General features: G+C 42.5%; 1 pseudogene across 1 annotated transcript; it reads left to right on the forward strand.

The window, feature by feature from the left end:
• The first annotated feature begins 211 nt into the window (after positions 1–211).
• Positions 212–1,693, forward strand: LOC309809585 (large ribosomal subunit protein eL6-like; annotated as a pseudogene). The gene is made up of 2 exons: positions 212–863; positions 1,487–1,693. The product of its transcript is annotated as a large ribosomal subunit protein eL6-like (transcript).
• Positions 1,694–6,782: the final 5,089 nt, after the last annotated feature.

Consider the following 6,782-nt stretch of genomic DNA (forward strand, 5'->3'; position numbering starts at 1 on the left):
CCTACTGAATAGCTATAACACATTTGACTACATTTTAAAAAAGAAGAAGAGATTAAACATTTCTCCAAGGCCACAAACAATTCAACAAACAAAGGGCAACTCAGTGGGGAGTGGGAAGGGGGGAGGGGCAAGAAAGAGGTAGGGGATTAAGAGGTACAACTACTATGTATAAAACAAATGAGCTACAAGGAGCTCTTTCCCATCTCGCAAGATGGCGGGCAAAAAAGCTGAGAAGCCAGATACTAAGGAGAAAAAACCTGAAGCCAAGAAGGCTGATGCTGGTGGCAAGGTTAAAAAGGTGAAGAAGGTTAAGAAGGGGAAGCCCCGCTGAAGCCGAAACCCTGTCCTGGTCAGAGGAATTGGCAGACATTCCCGATCGGCTATGTATTCCAGAAAGGCCTTGTACAAGAGGAAGTATTCAGAAGATAAAGCCAAGGTTGAAAGAAAAAGAAAAAGAAGGTGGAGGTTCTTGCTACTGTCACAAAACCAGTTAGTGGTGTCAAGAATGGTGGTACCCGAGTGGTTAAATTTTGCAAAATGCCTAGGTATTACCCTACTGAAGATGTGCCCTCGAAAACTGTTGAGTCGGCAAAAAACCCTTCAGTAAGCATGTGAGAAAACTGTGTGCTAGCATCACTCCTGGGACCATTCTGATCATCCTCCCTGGGCACCACAGAGGCAAGAGGGTCATTTTTCTGAAGCAGCTGAGCAGTGGCTTGCTACTTGTGACTGGGTCTCTGTCCCTCAATTGAGTTCCTCGGCGTAGAACACACCAGAAATTTGTCATTGCCACCTCCACCAAAATTGATATCAGTGGTGTGAAAATCCCAGAACATCTCACTGATGCTTACTTCAAAAAGAAGCTGCGTAGCTCTATTTACGATAGCCAGGACATGGAAGTAACCTAAGTGTCCATCGACAGATGAATGGATAAAGAAGATGGGGCACATATATACAATGGAATATTACTCAGCCATAAAAAGAAACGAAACTGAGTTATTTGTAGTGAGGTGGATGGACCTAGAGTCTGTCATACAGAGTGAAGTAAGTCAGAAAGAGAAAAACAAATACCGTATGCTAACACATATATATGGAGCCTAAAAAAAAAAAAAAAAGGTTCTGAAGAAACTAGAGATAGGACAGGAATAAAGATGCAGACATAGAGAATGGACTTGAGGACACAGGAAGGGGGAAGGGTAAGCTGGGACGAAGTGAGAGAGTGGCATGGACTTATATACACTACCAAAGGTAAAATAGGTAGCTAATGGGAAGCAGCAACATAGCACAGGGAGATCAGCTCGGTGCTTTGTGACCACCTAGGGGGGTGGGATAGGGAGGGTGGGAGGGAGACACAAGAGGGAGGGGATATGGTGATATATGTATACACATAGCTGATTCACTTTTTGATACAGCAGAAACTAACACACCATTGTAAAACAATTATACTCCAATAAAAATGTTTTAAAAATTTTTTGTTTTTAAAAAGAAGCTGCGTAAGCTCAGGCGCCAGGAAGGTGAGATCTTCAACACAGAGAGAGAGAACTACGAGATTACAGAGCACAGCAAGGTAGATCAGAAAGCTGCGGACTCACAAATTCTGCTAAGAATCAAAGCTATTCCTCAGCTCCAGGGCTACCTTTGCTCTGTATTTGCTCTCACAAATGGAATTTATCCTCACAAAGTAGTGTTCTAAACTTCTTACAAAGAACTGAATTAAATAACTGACCCATTTGAAAAAAAAAAAAAAGCTGCAAGGATATATACAACACAGGGAATAGTACAACACAGGGAATATAGCCAATATTTTGTAACTATAAATGAAATATAACTTTTAAAAATTGTGAAACCCTATGTTGTACACCTGATACTTATATAGTATTGTACCCTGATTAAACTATACCTCAATTAAAGGGGGAGGGCAATTCGGGAAAATACATATAGCATATGTAAAAAAGGGCTAATTTTCTTCATTTACAAAGAGCTCTTAGAGATATGTCTCCCCAAAAGGAAAAATTGACATGGGATATAAACAGGTTAAGTCCAATTTAAAAGATTTGCACTTAAGAGATGGGCCAAGATAGTGGAGTAGAAAGACCCTGAGCTCAACTCCTTTCATGGGCACACCAAAATTAAGACTATTTACAGAACAACCATCAATGAAAAAGGCCAGAACCTACCAGAAAATATCTTCTACAACTAAAGATATAAAGAAGAAACCACAACCAGACACAAGAAAAACTTTCTGGCCTCCTCCTCTGTACCAGGAAGGGCAGATCGATTCTCAATCATCGGAGAGAGCGCTAGACTCTTATCAGCCGGGTAATGGCGCCAGAGAAACCTACAGAACAATCCTTGCTAAAAACAACCCTTATTTTCCATCAGTTCCCTTTATATATTTACCTTTCCACAATTTGCCATCTCCTAGAAGCCCAACGTGCTTTTCCTTTGTTTTGTCACTACTCCAAAAGTTTATTGTTCTTTATTAAGATGCTATAAAAACCCAGCTGACACCTTGATCTTGGACTTTCCAGCTTCCAGGACTGTGAGAGATAAATGTTTGTCACTTCAGTCACCCAGTCTATCGTTTTTATTATAGCAGCCCAAACGGCCATAAAAGGCTCTCAGCTCTAGGGGTTTTGTTTTGTTTGCGGTACGTGGGCCTCTCACTGTTGTGGCCTCTCCCATTGCGGAGCACAGGCCATGGCTCATGGGCCCAGCAGCTCCGCGGCATGTGGGATCTTCCCGGACTGGGGCATGAACCCATGTCCCCTGCATCGGCAGGCAGACTCTCAACCACTGCGCCACCAGGGAAGCCCCAGCTCTGGGGTTTTAAATTACTTCTCCCTACTCCTTTTCCACTCCTCTTCCTCCTTCCCAGTCCAATGCACCATATGACCCAGCAAAACAATTTACTCACAGATTCTCACTTCTGTATGCTGGGAGATACTCCTCCATGGGTCTCTCGTGTTCCTACATGTCTTACTGAGTGTGCCAAGAATGCAAAGCCCTAACTGACCTTTACCAGGACCATTTCTCAGGATTATACATAACCTTTGTAGATGAGGCAATGTCTTCCTCTGGGACAAAGAGCAGACTTGCTTACTGCTTGCTGTAAAACAACAGGTTCCCAAGCTCAGTGTTTCTCTCTTGTACTACAACCCACTACATGTGCCAATATCCACCTGGACACTCTGTGTCACTGTTGTGGGGCTTAGGAAATAAGGAAACTGACACAAATATGCTGATTGATTCTTACGCTACTAGCCAGGCTGTGAGTAATATTGTCCTTTGTATCTTACCCAGGAATCTTGTGTCTTCTGCCAACACCCATGAAGCCATAATAGGACTTCTCTGGTGGCACAGTGGTTAAGAATCCGCCTGCCAATTCAGGGGCCATGGGTTCCAGCCCTGGTCCGGGAAGATCCCGGACATGCTGCAGAGCAACTAAGCCCGCATGCCACAACTACTGAGCCTGCGCTCTAGAGCCCTCAAGCCACAACTACTGAGCCCGCGTGCCACAACTACTGAAGCCCAGGCTCCTAGAACCCCTGCTCCGCAACAATAGAAGCCACGACAATGAGAAGCCCGCACACCACAACAAAAGAGTAGCCCCAGCTCGCCACAACTAGAGAAAGCCTGCGCACAGCAACAAAGACCCAACACAGCCAAAAATTAATTAATTAATTAATTAATTTTTAAAAAAACAAACTAGGCGAAGTTATTAGCATGTAAGTAGAGTAAAATCAAAGTTACCTGACAGTGGAGCCTCTTCTCCACTCCTATGCCATTGCTCACACGTTCTCTTGAAACATTCATTCCTCCTGCCTTTGCTTCTTTTCTTCTTCTTTTTTACTTTTTTTTTTTTTTTGGTTATTACAGTTTTTAAATTCCTTTTTTCCTACTAATTTCAAAATTATACTTTGTATTTTTATTCTTTTATTATCCTTAGGTCACGCTCCTGTACCTCCAAAAAATGTTTAATCAGTATCTCCTTTCCTCTTCCAAACTCTACGAAGTATCGGCATGCTTTAACACCAATTACACAACCTCTTTTTCTATGTTATGGTTGTCTTTTAACTTAATTTCACCTCATTTTAATTTTCCTCCCTTTTCGTTAGTTTTATTTTGTCTGCTGTAGGCGATTATTCAGGTTTACCACATGCTTACCAATCGTCTTGCTCACCATTGCCTCTTGCATCCCAATCCTTCCTTCTAGGTTTCAATCTTTTCTTAGAGTGAAGTATATCTTTCACTAGTTCTTTCAGCAATGGTTTGTGAGAAGTAAATTCTTTCAGCCTCTTTATCTGAAATACCCTTATTTTATCCTCACTCTTTAGAGGTTGCAATAGCAAATGTTTTTCACATTAGTGTACATAAGAGTGATCTGGGGGAATTTGTCAAATGCAGATTCTTGGGTTCCTTAGAGATTCTAGTTTAGTAGTTTGGGAAGGGATGGGATAGGATTAAATGTTTTCGATTACCACTCAAAGTGATTCTGATGTAAATAGGTCAAGGCCACACTTTGGGAAGAAATAGGTCTATAGACAGGGATGCCATGGAAAAGATTTTTAGTTTGTTTTTTTACATTTTTTCCTTATAAAATTTATACATACACATTACAGGGATTTTAGAAAAATGAGAAAGAAAAAGTCATTTAATTATATCCAAATATAATTGCTGGTAATATTATTTACAGCTGATGTTCATTATTAGCGGATTCCAAATTTGCAAATGCACCTACTCCCTAAAATTTATTTGGAACTCCAAAATCAGTACTTGTGGACATGCACACAGCGCTGAAAATTTTGAGTGGCCTATTGGACCTGCACTGGTTTCCAGATGAGGAAAGGCACACGCTGCCTTCTGGTTCAGCTCTCGTGCAGAAGTAGCCAGAAGATGGAGCCGGTAGGGGGCAGTGTGGTGTAGCGAAAGAAGCTCCGGCTCGGGGATCACCTGGACAGGACTTGAATCTCAACTCTGGTTCCTGTGACTGATGAGATGGTCTCAGGCAAGTCACTTAACACGCCTGAACCTCATGGTTTTCTACCATGATGACTTGTTTTTAGTATTTAAGATTATAATCTATGTGACCGACATATATACATGAATATATTTCCCCTAGGAGCAATGATTCAGTATTTGCTAATTCAGTGTTTCCAGACTTTATGGAATATAACTACCGTTTTGAAAGTTGACTGTATTTTCTCCCAGACTTTTTAATATGCTTCAGGTTTTTGCAATATTGCTGTCGAGCTTTCTATATTTCTTACCCAGGCGAGCCTCTCCCTTTCCTGATCACCATCTCCAAGGCAGCGGTTTCAACCTGGCTGCACATCAGAATCACCTGGGGAGCTCTTAAATACTGATGCCCAGACCCCATCTCCAGAGATTCAGATTCAATTATTATGAGGTGAGGCCCAGGGATCAGTAGACTTTGAGTGCTCCCAGGTGATTCCAGAGCAACCTGGAGCAGAACCTCTGTTTAGTTTCTTTGGCAAAGAAGCTAATGGTCTCAGTACACTTTGGAGGCACCCCTTTGGCAGCCCCCTATCCCTAAGGAATAGTACTACCCCACCCCCAGCCCTGCTCTGGCCGTGGCCCATTCCTCTACCTGCCAGTGCCTAGAACTCACATCTAGTGTCCTTCCCAGGACAATGCTACTATTTGAGCCACTGAGTTCGTTGGAGGGGTGAGGTGGGAAGGGACCTATGGCGCTTTTACTGACCTGCTCCTTAATCGCCCTTCAACAGTACCACACAAGGGTGAAAGAGTAACAGGCTTTCTGGAAGACTGGAGGTAAGGAAGGGTACTGCAGAGCAAAGCAAAATGCAAACCAGGCACCAGAGGTGACTGTTCTAATAGTCCAGGGTAGAAGAGCCGTCACCACCAAACCTGTCTGCGTGCAGACCCAGATCCCTGCCGTTGCCTTCTTCCTCTTAGGCAGTCCACGCAACACACCCTCAGTGGAGCATCTCCCAAAGTTCTGAGTTTCTCTGACTAGAATGATATTCCAGGAAAGGTGGAAAGGGGTCTCTACCATTATAAGCTAAAGATATGCATCTGCCTTCCCGACAGATTCAGCAGATAATCACTGAATCAAATGCACACACACACACACAGAGACAAAGAAAATTCTCAGAGCTCAGTCTCAGTTCAGACCAAGGGTTTAGAGAAACAGTTTCCTAAACGTGAGTTAACAAGGCCTCCACATACATCAATGATAATGTTTGACCTTATTATACGCAACAATGTCAATCTCACCGCCCCGTGACTGTCTCCCGCCCACAAACCCTTCCCAGGTCTGTAATTTCTGCATCTTTTTTAAGCATCAGAGCCACCTATCTCTGATGGCCACATCTGGCTCCACAAAGAGATAGGAATGTATTGAAAACCCTTCTTGCTTTTCTATTCTATCAAATCATTTTCTTAGGCGGGGCATTTCCAAGACTAGCTTTTGTCAGTAGTAGAATGCAATAAAAGGTTTATTAGCCTTCCCTACCCCACCCGGGGCAGGGGTTGGGGTGGAGATGGGAGGAAGAAAGGGAAGGTTTCAACTCTTTTTCTGTATTTTATGATTGTAGATTTTGATACAGTTTTGTATTTTAACATGTTTACTAAACTTTGTTGCGTAGGCACTTTCCTATGCTATAAAATAGCGTAATTAGGTATTTTTAGTTGCTGAAAAATATTTCATTGACTGGGTGTACCATGGGCTACTTAACTATGTATATGTACCTTGTTTGTTTCCAATTTTTATTATCTTAAATAATGCTGCATTAAAC

This window comes from Mesoplodon mirus (genome assembly GCF_964341445.2).
Source record: "Mesoplodon mirus genome assembly, chromosome: 8".
Taxonomy (NCBI): Eukaryota; Metazoa; Chordata; class Mammalia; order Artiodactyla; family Ziphiidae; genus Mesoplodon; species Mesoplodon mirus.